This window comes from Anopheles arabiensis, chromosome 2, assembly GCF_016920715.1.
Source record: "Anopheles arabiensis isolate DONGOLA chromosome 2, AaraD3, whole genome shotgun sequence".
NCBI lineage: Eukaryota > Metazoa > Arthropoda > Insecta > Diptera > Culicidae > Anopheles > Anopheles arabiensis.
Genome location: NC_053517.1, coordinates 31,080,519 through 31,096,490, shown reverse-complemented (window position 1 = coordinate 31,096,490; position 15,972 = coordinate 31,080,519).

The following is a 15,972-nucleotide window of genomic DNA, read 5'->3' as shown; positions in this document are numbered from 1 at the left end:
TTCTTCATCGATATCCTTACCTACTGCATCGTTACTCGATCATCGTCGAAATCAGCCACCAGGGACATCCGTCAACAATGAAATGAAAAACAACGCTCATTACAAGCCTCTGCCCCGGCCATGTGTGTATACGTATATCCATCGCACGGTTGGAAAACCTGCCGCCGGGGGGAATTGTTACGCTTCAACTCAATCACCTTACCGGTGGACTCTGCGTTCTTGTTTTTGTTTCCTTATTTTGAGTGATTTTTCTTTGTTGCGAATTTTATTCCTGACAAAAGAAGGGCTACAGATTTTCCACCAAAAACCGAGTGCACCGTTTCGCGAAACAGCAAAGATTCTCCCCTTCTCTCCGAGTCACTACAAAAAAGGTGGTCCATAATACGCAACGGCCTTACGCCAGCAATTACGCATCCGGTGCAGGATATTGCGTACCTTCGCGCTTGCTACCATTCGCAGTTCGCATCTCATCCCCAAAACGGAACCCATATTACGCTGAAGCCAGTCTTCATTTCACATCCGTTTTTTTCTTCACATTTTGCTTCAGTGCAATAAAACCTCTGACACACACGCACGCACGCACACAGGCGCACTGAAAATGTAAAAGGATTGCCCGTCCCGAGGAATCTTCAGCGATCGGATAGCCGGAAAATACCGGGACCGCTTCGCGTGAAGCATAGCAGTGAGCACGCAGCTTTACGCACACCGACCGGAAACATTTGGTTGAATGGCAAACCCCTTTTTGCACGGTGTGCACGGGCAATATCGTAAAAATAAATAGCAATAAAGTGATTTTTGCCTTTGAAGCGCGTAGATGCTAAGATAGTTCGCCACAAAAGCAGATCAGCGAACGGAACAACACCCCTAGTCGGCATGGAATCCAAAAGCCTGCGTAGCGCGATACGGATACAGCGTGCGTTTTCCTCCTAATGACTGCTGGGGATGGAAGCGTGCTAAGCAGCGATTTCGAAGCGATATTTCTTTATTTATGAACTTCCGAAAGCGATCGAAGGAAGGATAGTTTGCATGGCTCGATGGCTCGATAAACCCTTTTCCCTGCCGGCGCTAAACTAGCGCTCGTAATGCTCATCCGTAACATCGTCGCTATGTCATCCCCTCTCCCCCCTTTGTGCAGCCCTTCCATTTCCTTTCGTACGGATTTGCTGCCACGCTAAGCAACTGTAATTGACATCCTTCAATTTAGCTCGGAATGAATGATGCTCCCGAATGGGAAACTTCCGACGTACGAGAAGGGAAAACGGGGTAGGGGAACGGGGAGCGTAGAACAGCGATAAATGTGGAAGCATTTTTCGCAATATTCGATTAAAACCACGTGACGGAAATTACATCCCATTTAGATGTTTCGCAGCGAGAATCGTTTGCCTTTCCTGGGGGTGTCTTGCCCTTCTTTTGGCTAAGAAAGCGAAATCTCTTTTTAAAGGAAAGAAGAAGATAGATTGAAGAATAGGTTATAGCGTATCAAGGAGGTACATACTACGCCAGTGTGCTTTACTTTAACGACATCGAGTTTGAAACCGGTAAGTAGTATTAAAAATTGCTGTTAAAATGTGTAGCATCATATACAACCTGAGTTGAAATACACGCATTTTTGACCGTATTGGACATAACATGTAAACTAACAGCAAGACAAATTAACCTTAACGTAGTTTGGTTTTTGTGTCAAGTAAGAAGGATAATCAAATTGAATTACTATGTAAGAGCTTATGGTGGAATGCTTTTTTCCACAGAAAACTATAACAGACCAAGAAAAGCATGGTTTTTTAAAGTATCTTCCATGATTTATGAACGAGAAAATTGATTATAATTATTGTCAACATTCGAAAAGAATATCTTAGGACAAAAGAAAGCAAATTCAATTTTGCTATGAATACTGTGCAGACAGCACCATTGAGAAGCGCCAACAGTAACAAACCTCGGCAAAATAGCCAAGACAAACTGATAAACTTTCGTCGTACAACTCCCGTCATCAATTAAACTCTTTCTATTCGATTTGTTCAATCAAACCACAAAAAACAGCTAAGAATAGCCATAAAACAATACACGCGAACGGCTCGTATTGAAATTTGGTTGTAAATTAATAAAACTTTCCCCGTCTAATTACCCGTGCGGAACTTTTCGTCCAATCAAACTCAACGCCACACTACAATTTTATTGCACAAAACTTTGCGTCAAGCCACACGCCGTACGCTACTGTACGAAGTATTTTAACAAAAAGAGAAGCCAGTAAAAAAGCACCCAGCTTCCGGCACGCTGATGGTGCCGGAAAACGATACCACCACTCCAATCGTGATAGATCACGGGTATCCGGAGCCGTGAAATGAGCAAAGATGCTAAGGAAGCGAAGAGACCGCAACGATTCTTCACGCGCCAGCCTCAATAAATGCACCCACAATTAAACGCCACGATCGGCCCATTGTGTCAACTGGTGGAATGCGCCACCAATGGGTCTAAGGGGAACAGAACGTGAACCGTGAGGACAGAAGAAATAAAAATAAAAGAATGAAAGCATTCCGATTGTTCCTGGCAGCATAAAAAAGCGCATTGAATTCATTCCACCATACCATGCCATAAAGTACTGGTAACAAGGGGCGGGAAGATATCTTCAAATAAGGGTTGGTCTGCCGGCACAATCTTTCATTCGCGATCGTTTGAAAGCGTTTCAAAAAATCTACGACGGAATAAGTCATCAAAAAGTCGGTCGTATAAATTATGATTCCGCCTGATGTCTGTCGTCAAATGTCTGATGCTATCGATTGGTGCTTCGTGCTGCGCGATAAATTATAAGTGCCTTTTGGCTTGTAGTTTGGTCAGGGATGCAAGGGATGTGAAAACTCGTGAAAAGGATACCAGAACGAGCAGTAACATTTTGATGCTATTTATCTTTTCATTTATTATAGTGAATGCCATTGCTTGTTCAATCAAACGATGGTGCTTCAATCAAACGGGAGCGAGTTGGTGCTAATGCTGTATTTATTGCATTTATTACAAACCTTGGAAATGAAAGTACTTTCTTCACTGTATATTAAATTTACTCACAGCAGTGTAATTCACTCCCCAACGATGCCTTCCTGCACTTAGCATCGGTGACAGTTTGGAATAAACGACTCAATTTAGCGAATTGCAGCGTCAAACGCATGAACCCAAAATGGACACATGTGTTCGCAATCGCACCTTCTGGTGGAAGGCAAATTTCACTCCCGTACGTGTCGATTCCATCCATTCACGGTGAACAACAGGGAACAAGAGGCAGCACCCAAAATGGGAACAAAATTTATTGACATTTCGCTAGCCCATCCATACTGCAAAAACCGTTCTTCTCCGTGTTGGTCCTTCCCAAAGGTCCAACGCACAGATAAACACACATTAGCGCAAAATGCGTGTGTGTGTGCTGGCAAGCATCGTCGCCCAAAGAGTGCAATAAATATGCGGGCAAATTTGATTACAAGGCCCTCAGGAATCGAGCGCTTATCCCCCGGCGTGTGTGAGAGAGCGACGGAACAGATTCCTGCTGACGTGGACAGCGAACCTTTTTCGGCTTGGTTGACGATTTCCATCCCACGAAACCAACCCCAGTGCACCTTTCACCTCGGGCAGGCAACAACCGGACACAACACAACACCGCGAAGCGAAGGCAAAACGGAACAAGGCGTCCGGGCATTGTCTAGTTCACTGGAACGATGGGAAAAATAAGAAAAAAAAAACATACACACACACACACACAGGACATTATTATTTATTTTTATGGGCTGGCGAAAAGATTTATCGGTTCAATTTTGCTAATAGATTTTCTATTATTAGTTACTGTACTGTTACTGTGTTGCGTACAGCAGCGGTGTCAGGGCAGTCTCGCCGTACCTTGGCAAAGGAAACGTTCAATTCTTGGTGGTGAAATTCATCCTCACTTACTAAACTCGGCCTCGGCAGCAACTACCACTGGCACTGGCTTACAACAATCGCTCACAGAACTTTTCCCTCCCCCGAACAAGGATGTTCGCTACCTTTTCCCCCACCGGCAAACAGAAAAGGGCAGGACACTTCCTCATCGGGCGGGTGGGGGGTAGCATCAGACGCTGGCGAAAAGTTGCTGATTGCTGTTGTTTTATTGTTCTCCGAAGGGCGCAACCAGAGGACAATGTCTTTATCTTAATGGATTCGACCGATGTACTTGCTGGCCCGCCGGTGCTGGTGTTTGATTTGGTGGAAAAGATTTGTTGTGCTTTTACGGTCATCGTGTGTGTGTGTGAGTGTGTTTACAGAGAAGTGGAAATGGTACACTCCCTGAACGGTTCTACATTCACACGGCCTAATAGTGTCGGTCGCTTTTACGTCTTAAAACGAATTAATAAAATAAGTTCGCACAAAAACGGCTCGTCACCTACTGCGTGACCTAGTTTGCAATCCGCTGTTTTCTGCAGCGGTGTATAATTATTATGGAAACGAACAGCGAAACGCAACACAGGCTTACGAAATCGGCCCGATAGGCACTGTTTAAAACGACCCCATCCCGTTCGATTCGATCCGTCCTCGTTCCGTACTCAACCCTACACAGGGACAGTGGTTATTGTTATTGTTGTTGTTTTTGGTTGCCTTAATCCGCTCTTCCCCGCTCGGAAAAGCTGGGCCGACGACGACAAAGAAGGCCGTGTAAGGGGGCACACAAAATCCACCCATTGCGCAATCCACGGCACATCCCATCGGGTCCGGCATCACCAGTTGAACGGATTTAATCCTTTTTCTCTGTGCCTTTGCCCGTTGTTTGCGCAGAAAAACGTTACCAAGCAAGGATAACAATAATAGAGAAATAAACAATGTAATACCCTGTGTTGATTTCGGCCGCGTACTTCGCGTGTAAAATTGCTGTAGCTGTTTTTTTTATTGTTGCCTCAATTTCTTAATGTTGCTACGGAAGCTACGCGCTGAAGAAGGATTTTGTCACGTCTTTCAGGCGGAGGGGTAGTGGTGTTCTTTACTTGGGGTATTACTTTACTTGTTGATTTTGTGTTTGTCTAGATATAAACATCTGGCTTTTCAAATTCAGTGAAGCTAGTGACTCTTTTGTTTCAAAACTATTGTCGTCTTTTATTTTTATAACATACTCCGGATGTTTTTATTATATATTGCTTTGTTTCATTACATTGGAATAAGTTTTATCATCAGATGTTGGTTTTCTATTGATCTATTTGTAATTATGTTGTTTTTAAGAATTTTGCTTTTAAATAGTACTATCTTTACATATTTTTTTTTATATATTCAATTTACATCTTGTTGAAGCAGAAGTGGTTTCTATACTATCATTTTTCCTTCAATCGAATTTGATATTCTTTACCTACAGTTCCTTCTCCTCCATTGTTTGCAGCTGTAAACATTGTAAAACTATTTCCACCAAAAACCCATCGCCTAACAGCACCATACACTACACACATTATGCTTCCACTAGATGGTACCGGTTGGCAGTAATAGTAATCAGATTCGAAAACATTGCTCCAGAATAGGGCAGAATATTCGCACTGTTGACTGGAGGATGATTGCCCTCCAAAGGGGGATGAAAAGTCGTATCCTTTCCACGGTTTCCGCAGAGCTAGACATCCTTTCCAAACACCCATCGCAGCTAGTCTAATAATAATGATAACTTATTTGTTCCTCAGTGTAAACACACCATGGCAGCAGCGGCGGCACACACAGCGCACGAACGGTTGTTGGAGAATATGATGGAATCATAATTTGAATCGAATGAAACTGTGACGCTGGTGCTCTTAAATTTAATTTGTTCTGCACGGACGCAGAGTAGACAAGAACCGATTCCCTTCTAGAGCAGCTCTTCGCGATGGTACCGTTTCGGTTCTGGTGCAGTGGAATCGATTCGCGTGAATATTGATAGGCAAATATTTGCTATTCATCGGATTTATTTGATTTGATTTTCGTGTACTCTCGAGGGCTTCCATCGGCCCGTGCCGCGCAAAACGTTTCGCGAGGGGACGCCAACGCGAACATCATCGCTTAAGTGGGGATGCGCTGCCACGCTACTAAGCAGAAGTAGCAGCAGCAGCAGTAGTCGTAGATATGAATGCATTAAGCGTTTGGGAATCGGTTCAAAGTGCTTACAAGCAGCGAATTGCCTCGGTGCCCATTACGCTGGATATGAAATTTCAATTTGCAAGTCCGCTGCTTCCGGTCCAGCGCTTATCTGCTCACCTTCCACAGCCCTCCTTTCGATAAACCGCTCAGAAGTTCTGGGCGCCGAATTATCAAGGCACAGCGGCACAAAACCATTAGGACATTATGCAGACGGTGCGTCAAAATAATCATCAATCGTTTCGCACGACTGTCACCCATTTCGTTGTCGTTTGCCCGTTCCCTTGCTTCAAAATCACAGTCAATTACCTCTTTTCACACCGGCAACAGAGCAGCAACAATGCCAATGGATTCCCCATCCCCACTCCCCGGAACCATTGTGCAGCATCTCGATGCTGGAGATCAAATTTCGCAACTTCATTTTTTATCACCAACCCCCAACTCCACCCTACATCCTAGCTTGCAGGATGGAAACGAAACGATTTGCAACAAACCTAAAAGGCGAGATTGCACAAAGTGTCACCATCGCATCGCGGCGAGCAGTAAGGTTTGCTCACCGGATAGCATCTCGGCAGCACCATTATCACGGCACGCACGTTGCCCCGGGAACAAGTGCTTATGACACAAATCGCGTGTGAAAAATGATGCAATTTAATGCAGACGCGTGAATTCGCGCGCGCACTGGCAATACATAAAGCCCACCAAGGTGCAGGGAGTGGGACGCTAAGGTGCGAGGGTGAGCAAATGGAAAATGGAAACAAGTTGGGTGGTCGGGATTTTTGGGTTGCTTTCCGTGTTGGATTTCCAAAAGCACCGTGAGTGCAAAAATGTTTTTGAATGTGTGTGTTTGAGGTGGTCTAAGTACCCATTTGGAAACTCAGCAACCGACGGAAGGTTGTGCTCAGACATGACAAATGATTGGCGCGAATTTCGGTACCGCCGTGCATTGGAATTGAAGCGTAAGGACTTGTTGGAGTGTTGTAATTCGTGAGTGCTGAAGAGCGCTGTTCATTTAAAAGTATCAAGCATTCTATACATTTGTATGCTTAAATGACAAACACATGAGCTTATCTCAAGAAACTTTACTAGTGTTGATGAATATTTGATTCAATTGTAATATCTTAATAATTTTTCAGTTCCTTGAGATACAAGGTTTCCCAAGGGTTTCCCAGGCTCCCAGTCATTTAATCGTTCAGATAGGGTCATCAAATTTTTGGGAACAGTAAGAACCTTGGGTAATTGACTGGGGGACACCTTGTAACTTGTTGATACGATTCTTCTCCTTCTCTCCTTTGGTGCAACAACCATTAGAAGCATGCCTATCGTTTTTGGCTATAAATGAATTATGCATTATCTATAATATACGTGGATAGAGCCCGTGATGGACTTGCTTTTCAGTCGTGTAAGTTGACGACTGTTGAACACGGGCAATTCGAGTTTTAGTTAATGTATTTATTTAATGAAACAGTCATTAAGATATTTGAGGGTGGAATCTTTCGAAACTTTGCACAGTCTGTTAAACTGTTTCCCTCTATTTAAAGTTTCAGACCGTTCGTATTGCAAACTATGTGACAAACGATATTAGATTTAGTTGAAAGGCGCTGTAAGAACGCTCTCACTTATTTTAGCTAAGAACACAAATCATAATTAAAATCCCGTAGCAAATCCTTTTCCCTACGTCTTGAGGACAAGTTTTTCATCGTTCGTTTGCTCTAAATCCATCTGTACGTTTTGTGTGTATCTAATTCCGAACCGGATTATTGAAAACTCCGAAAACCGAAAGAAAGTATTTTGAACGCGATTCTTGCTTTCTGATTCTGATTGCTTACGAAACAGATAGCAGCAAAACAAAAACCGAAATGTTGAAAAACCGGTGGCAATAAATATCACCTTCTTCAGACGCTCGCATTATACAACAAAGAGGAAATCCAGCGGGATGCGCTGTAATTTACGAATCACAAAAAAAGATGCCCATACTCTACAGATCCCGGCACAACATCACCGAATTGATCGGAACCGGTCGAGCGGTATCCTTTCGTTGCCCCGGCTTTTGATTACAACTTTTTTTTTCTTCTATCTTTCGCTAGTTGTGGTGGTTCGCGAGCATCGCTCCTTATCCGCGAAATGCTCGCGCTACCGTCTAATATCCCGCGCCCAAAAACATCCGCTGGAAGCGCCGAAAGCCAGGGGTGCATTCATCGGTCCGTCATGCCGAAGGGATGCACGTTCGAGGGTATGCTGTGTGGTGCCGTAACTGTACCGTGGAAATTCACCTCTGCGAAGGGGAACTGCTTTCACCCTTCGCGATGCGCGGGGTGAACGATTAGAAACGAACGCTCTCTCTGTCTAGTGATCCGGTTTTTCAAGCACACGATGCACGCGGTCGGACGGGTCGCGGGGACGCGGGGATAAAGAACAAAACGAAGGTAAGCCCTTTAGGCTTTGCTGACGGGGTTTTAGCGAATGAAAAAAACACGGATCTGAGTGGATGTGCGTTTGTTGACGGCGTAATATTGTAAAGAAACGATGAACACAAAAGACTTACGCAATCTCTCTTTTTTCTTGAAGTCTGTCTTTTCTTCAATCTAAAATACAAAAAAAAACTCAGTACCAAACAATGGATGTTTCGCAGGACCTCGCGGAAACGCTCCTCAGCTCGGCAAGAATCCTACTCCGAAGGATATAATAGGTTGTGTGACCTTTGCTGGTGCGCTCAGCGCAGAACCCGTCCAGAGGCCTTTGCCTATGAATTTGCATATGAAAACGAGGGCAAAGTTCAATTTTGTCGCGCTGGGCGGATCGTTTTGGGGCTGGTTCTGGGCTCAATTTTTAATTATAACCTTCTGAAGCTCAAAAGTAAGCTCGCGTTCAAGGCTTGGCCCCTGCACGAAAGGCCACTGTTTAACGGGCCAGTTTTTGGGAATGTCCAAACATAAGCTATTACTGTAGAGCTATTTCACATCATATTTTAACCATTCTCGTACGAGTTTTCCCTTGTTTACAATGCTCTGGCCTGTTGTATGGTTGCAAGTTCTGCATTCTGACCGAGCGTTACTTTCCCCTGCACAATCTCACCGGCGCCACGGGGTGTCGCAGGGTGAAACTTAAATCGATTTCCATTGTAAACCGCTAGGGAAAGTATTGCTACCCTCAGTGGAATGAGTCGTTCCGCGGTTGTTTATATGTTTTTGATTAGCTTCAAATTGCATCACTCACGGATTCAATCCAGGTTTGTACATTGTGTAATAGCGAGTTAGTGAATTTTAAAATTGTACGGATGAACTACTATTGGTTGCTTTGAAACGGCTTGGTTCGTGCAATTTGAAATCCACTGCACTTGGAGTGAGAAACAATCAAAGAGTAAGGAGATAAGACGGTTTTATGTTGTTTTCAATTTGACGTAAGCTAAATTAGATCTGCGAGGTAAGTACGGGGATGATGGATTTGAGCATGAAGTAGACTGTATTTTGCAAACACTTGGTGTTAACAAAACAACCTTCGAGCATGTTTGTGGCTCTTGAAAACTTTGCCATGAGCTTGAACTTCTCCACTACATATTTTTACTTCTAATTTGCTTTCCTCTACACATTCGCTATCTTATTTGCTTTATACATGCGAAAACGGTGCCATAAATTCTTGTTTGTTAATCAAACAAATCATTTTCGCATAAAACACATGCATCACACAATCACTAATAAATCAACACACCATTTTTGTCCCATTTTTCTCACCACAACTAAGTTATGCTAACGCACGCAGTAGTTGATTCGATTACTTGCTCCTAGCGCAGCAAATGTAGCGAAAACCGCGCGTCCGACCTACTGCTTATCGGTGTCGGTCGATAAGCGATACGATTCACTATGTGTGTGTGTGTGTTTTAAAACCATTCACCACATCCTTCCGGCCCTTCGACGGCGAGTGCCTGAGTGTGAACGGCGCCAGCGGGAGCTGTCATCAGTCGAAAACATGCACTCGGTAAATAATAAATTTACTTATTTACGTGCTTCCGATTCCGTAATGGGTGGCAAAGATCCCGTGCTAGTGATTTGGGAGCAGTGGTGGTGGTGGTGGCATGAGATTCCTTTTCTTTCTTTTTTCTTCGCTAACTTTCGCGAACATGCCGCTGTGTCCCGCATCGAACTCGTTTCTTTGCATTATGCCATGTTTCTACCTCATTGCACATCCCTTTTTTTGCGCGCGATTCGCATCACTTTCGCGGGTGACGATGAGGGAAACAAGGAACGTGTAAAGATACAGCGAACGGCAGCCGGATTACATCTCCCACTGTGTGACATATTACGACGTACTTACGCCGCTGATGGCGAGACACAGCGGGACTCGCTAGCGCGGAGCTGACGGCTAGGTTGCGCATCGTTGCGAGGACACTCCGGCACATATGTCTGCTGTACCGACAAAACGCTCGAGACAGCGTCTATTTTTTTTTTGGACAAAGAATGGCAAAACGTAACGTGGAAACATTCCACCGTTCGGGGAATGGGAAGGATTATGTCCCGGGAACATGGGCACGTTTGGATATGGGAGTATGTTTTTTCTGCCTCTGCACACGAACGCACTGTAATCATCGACATCAGTGTCACTATCATCATGCTCATGCTTGCTCTTGGTTCGCGGGCCACGAAGGATCCTTTCCCCAGTTGGGAATTGATTTGGATCGACCGTCGCGTAGGGTTTAGACGTCCCACGGACACAACGTGGAGTACGAACGCGAGGTGTTGATTGAAATTTTAAACTTTCCATTTTTGGCATAACACTAACACCCTCGCAACTTCGGTTCGCTTTCCTCGGGGTGCTCATTGTTTGGGCTTTGGAGAATGGAAAATGGAAAATGAAAAATAACACTTCACTTCCTGATCTTGCTCGGCGCACCGCGGGATCATCTTCGAGCGGGTTTTTCCACCCCGAAGAAAGCATCCTTCCAGGGGAGGTGTAAATTGACACATTCACCACACACGGCACGCTGCACGCAGTTCGGAATAACAAAAGGTTAGAGATGACAGGTTGCCAAATCTCGCGTAATGATTCCATCAATTTGAACCTGGAATTTGAACCTTGTTACAAAGGCGCTGCAAAATCAACTTTCACACACGGGGTTAAAAAGGTGTCAAATGTTATTTTTTCTTGTCTACTTCCTTATTCGATAGGGTTGCATCAAATCTCCTCTTCAAATCCTCTCAGTGTCTGTGTATTAAAAGGTTCTTAAGAAACCGTTTTTCAACCCTATCAACGATGTACCATTATCCTTCCGCCAATCCATCGTTACCATGTCACTGCAAACCAAGGTGGCCGCAGTGATTTATGGTGTAAAGTATGGCTTTACTGTCAAAGCATAAAATTTAAATAACTCCATCAGCACCGTCAAACCCCCTTCAGAAACCCCTGCCCATTTCCAACCGCGTGAGCTTGATAACACTCTCACGACCGAGTACGCACGCTACCAAAAAACACATTTCGCGACGATTAACGACGCTTAATAGCGCATAATATTGCCTAATTCCGGAAGCCGGAGCTACTACTTCATGACGTCAAACCGGTTGCCGGCGCGCCCAGATTGCCTTGTTTTGATTATGGATGTGTCGCGAAAGATTAATTCCTCTCTCTCTCCTTTCTCTCGGTTGTTTTTACAACTCGTGGCAGCCCATCAACCGGCAGCTTTTTCCAGCATCCCGCACCGCCCCCTGTGTCTGTCTGCTCACTCATTTCCTGTTCCTCCAGGATCGTAAGTGAAATCAGCGACAAAGTTCCGGCCATAACATTAAAAATAAAAGCAAATTTATTGGTAATAAAAACACATTTTCCCCCGTTTCCTTCTCTCGCTGGGCGATTCCAGTGCAAGTGAGGACGGTGGTGGAAGAAGGTGCTTGAGAAAGTAAATCTGTTTTTGATTTACAATACGTTAACACTCTCGACGCTGGACTCGACGAGGCTGGTCGATAGGATCGGGAATGCTTTATTGCTCAGCCTCCCTTGCTACCAGTTTAGCCCAAGAGAGGACATGAACGCGCTAAAGAGACATGAAACTTACATAGATCTGGACTTTCCTTTACGGTAGTGTCTAACATCACGCACAGCAGCACTCATAGATAGCTCATCTCCGGCAGCCCCTCGAGATAAAGTCAGGGGTTTGTCCCACCTCCAGGGAAAGTAGCGAGATAAAAACGGAGCAACATTGTCACCAATTTGATTGATAATTATGACAGCAATAAAATGAAACTGTTCGAAATGTTATGGAAGATCGGTGGCAAATTTCTTCCGCACTTGAGGCCACCCCACGGCTAAACTGGTTGGGTGGAGTCGAAATAGGAATCGAGGGTTGAAAGAGATAGTAAGAGATACTGCAGAAGCTTTATGGACACACTCACTCTCGTCTGCTTAGTCATCGCCTTATCATTGTCGCACTTCCAGACTTGCTCTTATTGTAGAAAAGCCGGTAATCCATGCCCTCGTTTGTTGCCTGCAGCCCACTGACGAGCAGGAAAACAAACCACACCGTGCAAATCGTGGATCGTGCTACTAGCCACAAGCATATTTAATCTTAATGCGTGCAGAAGAAATTCTACAAAAAATAGGACAAAAAGCACAACAAACCATATCAACCGTATGTGAGCATGTTTTTTGTGTGTGCTCTAACTAGTTAGGTTTTCAACAACAACAACAAAAAAACACCCATACGCCCCAGTCATTATCGGTCTTGGTTGCAGAGGCGGAAAACTGACCCACCACGTGCCACGTGGATTCAATTCCACCGGCGGCAGGAATAATGAAGTACCATTGTCAACGCTTCCGTTTCCGCAATGGCAAGAACGAGCATGGTTTAGGCGTGCTAAGGGATTTTAGGATTAATCAGCAGCACTATTGTTTTAATTTACTCCATTGTGTATGATTCTATATCACAGTTTTTTTTATTATTTCTTTTTACCACCATGCATCATCCGTCACGGTCACCGTACAACTTGTGGTGTTTCCTGCTTACGGTGTCTTTCAATTTCCGGTTTGAATTTTCGCTTCACAAACGCGAAAAAAAACCCCTGAGACAACTCGTGCATTTCATTTCGTTTGCTACACTTTTCCACGCAAAATACAATAGAAAAATACTGCAAGTAAAATATACCGTTTGGTTCGAAAAAAAGCCACGGATAAGCGTGCATTCGTAAACCGTCCCTATCCTTCTCCACTCCATATGTTAATGCCCCGCCTGGCAGCAGCAATTCAAGCGATACTTCACCATAATCCAATAAATCTTTCCTGGCAAATTATTAGCTTTTACCATCATTATGAAAAACCTCACCCACACGCACGGGGCGCTTCGCAGATCTGTTCTGGAAGGTACACAAGCACCAGCAGATATTCCAAACAGATAAGGGGAATGCCTTCCCTTAAATACCTTTATTATCCTCCCGCTCCATCACGAGCGATTGAAGTGGTGGAATATCTTGCCGAAATTAGCCTACGAGCGACAGGCGAAATGTGCGCCTCCTTTTGAGTTGAGCGGAACAGCCCTCGTTGCTTACTTTGAACGCTTCCGATAGCGAACGGCAAACGAAGAATTGGTCTCAAGAGTAGGCACCACCGACAGGGCCATCCCACGGGAAGAGGCTTGTTCGCTTTGTGAGGTTTGATGATCTCGCAGCGGAATGATAATGTATTATTATAATTTTTATGGTTTTCCGCGTGACGCACGGATGAGGATGGTTTCGCGAGCACTCTCTCCATGGGTAAATATTTGACATCGCTCAAACTCCGTGGCAACTTGTTACAGCCACCCTCAAACCATACCAACTGGTTGTTGGCTTTGTTGCCAGTGCCTTCCATCTGCGTGGTGTGTTTCGTGAGTGTAAGTAAAACGCTAATATTTGCCCGAACAATCATTCGTTTACATCTCATGTATTGCTTGTAGCGAATGGTTTACACAAGTTGTGAATTTTCCGCACCCAAAAACACACACACAATTCTGATGATGAAAAGAAAGGCAACATGCTAATCAGGTTTATTAAGACACTTCCACAAGAGGCCCACGAAGTACGATGTCCTTACGCCCTTCTTCATTAATGATGCACCACCTTCCTCCGTCTCACAGGACGGCACACAGGGACGGGAAGAAAACGATGCGTTAGTAAGACGATCTTTTAATTTGACCTCCGAATGCCCTGCGGAGGTTCGTCTTCACCTTTCTTAAGGATGATATAAAAAAATTACCTTTTCACACTTGCACACAAGCGACGTTCGTTCGTTTCGTTGCGGTAATGAGGGCTTGCGGCATTCGTGAGTGGTGTGTGTGTGTGCATTGGATTGAGGTAATCTGTAAGAAAGCTACAACGAATCACCCCACCTCGAACGGTTACTGTATGACTCTATTCCAGGTTCTCGACCGATGACTCAAGAGCGCACCAAAGAAACACCAACGACGAGTGAAGAACTGAAGGCCCGATTTGTGACGTGGCTTAATCGCATTAAACGAGCGTACTAGACGTGCGTCGCACGGGCACAGGACGGGCCGCATCTAATCGCTGGTGCGTAAGCAGTATTTCATAATTAATTTTCCTCGGATTAGATTTGCCTGGATGGTTGGCATGAGTGGTCACAGTCGCATCTCCATGGCAGTCGGTGCGTTGCGGAAATCGAAGCCATAAGCGGCCACCTTCTGACAGGTTATGGAATATGGGGAAACTACTAACACGCATGACATTTGCCATCCCGCTAGCGCCACAGTCCCGGCGGCGAAGTAATGAACGCACTCAGTGCGAATCGAACCTACTTGCCACACATCCTGACCGGAAGGTGGTGGAGAACGGAAAGTTTGACGTTTGTGCTAAAGTCGCTGTCAAAGTCAATCAGTGCGTAATCATCTCCAGGACGTACGGCAAGTCCGGAAACCCGCTGGAATGGGATTTAGGGAATGGTTCCACCGAGACACGGTGGCAAGGAGAAAACTCGCATGATCGATTTTAATTAGAGCAATTCGTGGTGGAGAGAAAAGTATACGTACGTATGCGTACGTACGACACCATGCGCCCATTTGCGTTAAGCGGGGGAAGCAATCGAAGACGGGAGATTGCCTGATAATGGCACGGCGGCGCACTCGGGTGGAGATGATAGTTATCGTAATGAGTATGGCCGTTTCATTACGGGGTTTATGATATTACCGGGTTTTGCTGCCGGATATCAGGCATCCGTGGGTTGGGATTCGGGATCGGTAGAGAAGCATTAGATAATTGTGCGATATATGGCCTCGGGAAGTCCTGCAGGTCTTGCATACCGGCAACCAAATCTGAAGGGTGTTATGAATATTTCGCGGTAATCAGATCACGTGTAATGGCAGTGAAATTGCTACATGACTTTCAATCTAGCGAAGGGATGCCATTGTGTTAATGCTGTTAGGAATATGTTGCGATAGTTGAATAACTGCGTGCTTCAATAAACTATCGATATTAGATATTGAGATTTTTGTTGGCTTATCAAGGACCTAGCCCAGGGTGTTCATCGCTACATGACTTGCACCTGTTTGATAAGAATCGAGAAGCCACGTATACCGTTCTTGCGTAAAATAACAAAAACAATTTGCATAAAATTACTTTATCAGTTTTACGTATTACCTGTTCTGCTCATAAAAATGATTCCAAAATAACTTCAGAACTTCAAGATGTCTAAATAACAATTAGCCTACGTAAAACACGTTCACTGATTCTGCCACAGTATACGTGAGGAAATTTTCCTTCAAATAAAAGTTTAGGTTTTATCGGTATTTCATGGATGGTGGGAAATAATATTACTTTTACATTATTCGCCAACAAGATGTTTCTTCCAGCCTATCTACGATTCTTAGACTACTATCCTTCGTATCTGCTTAGTCAGTTGATCAGT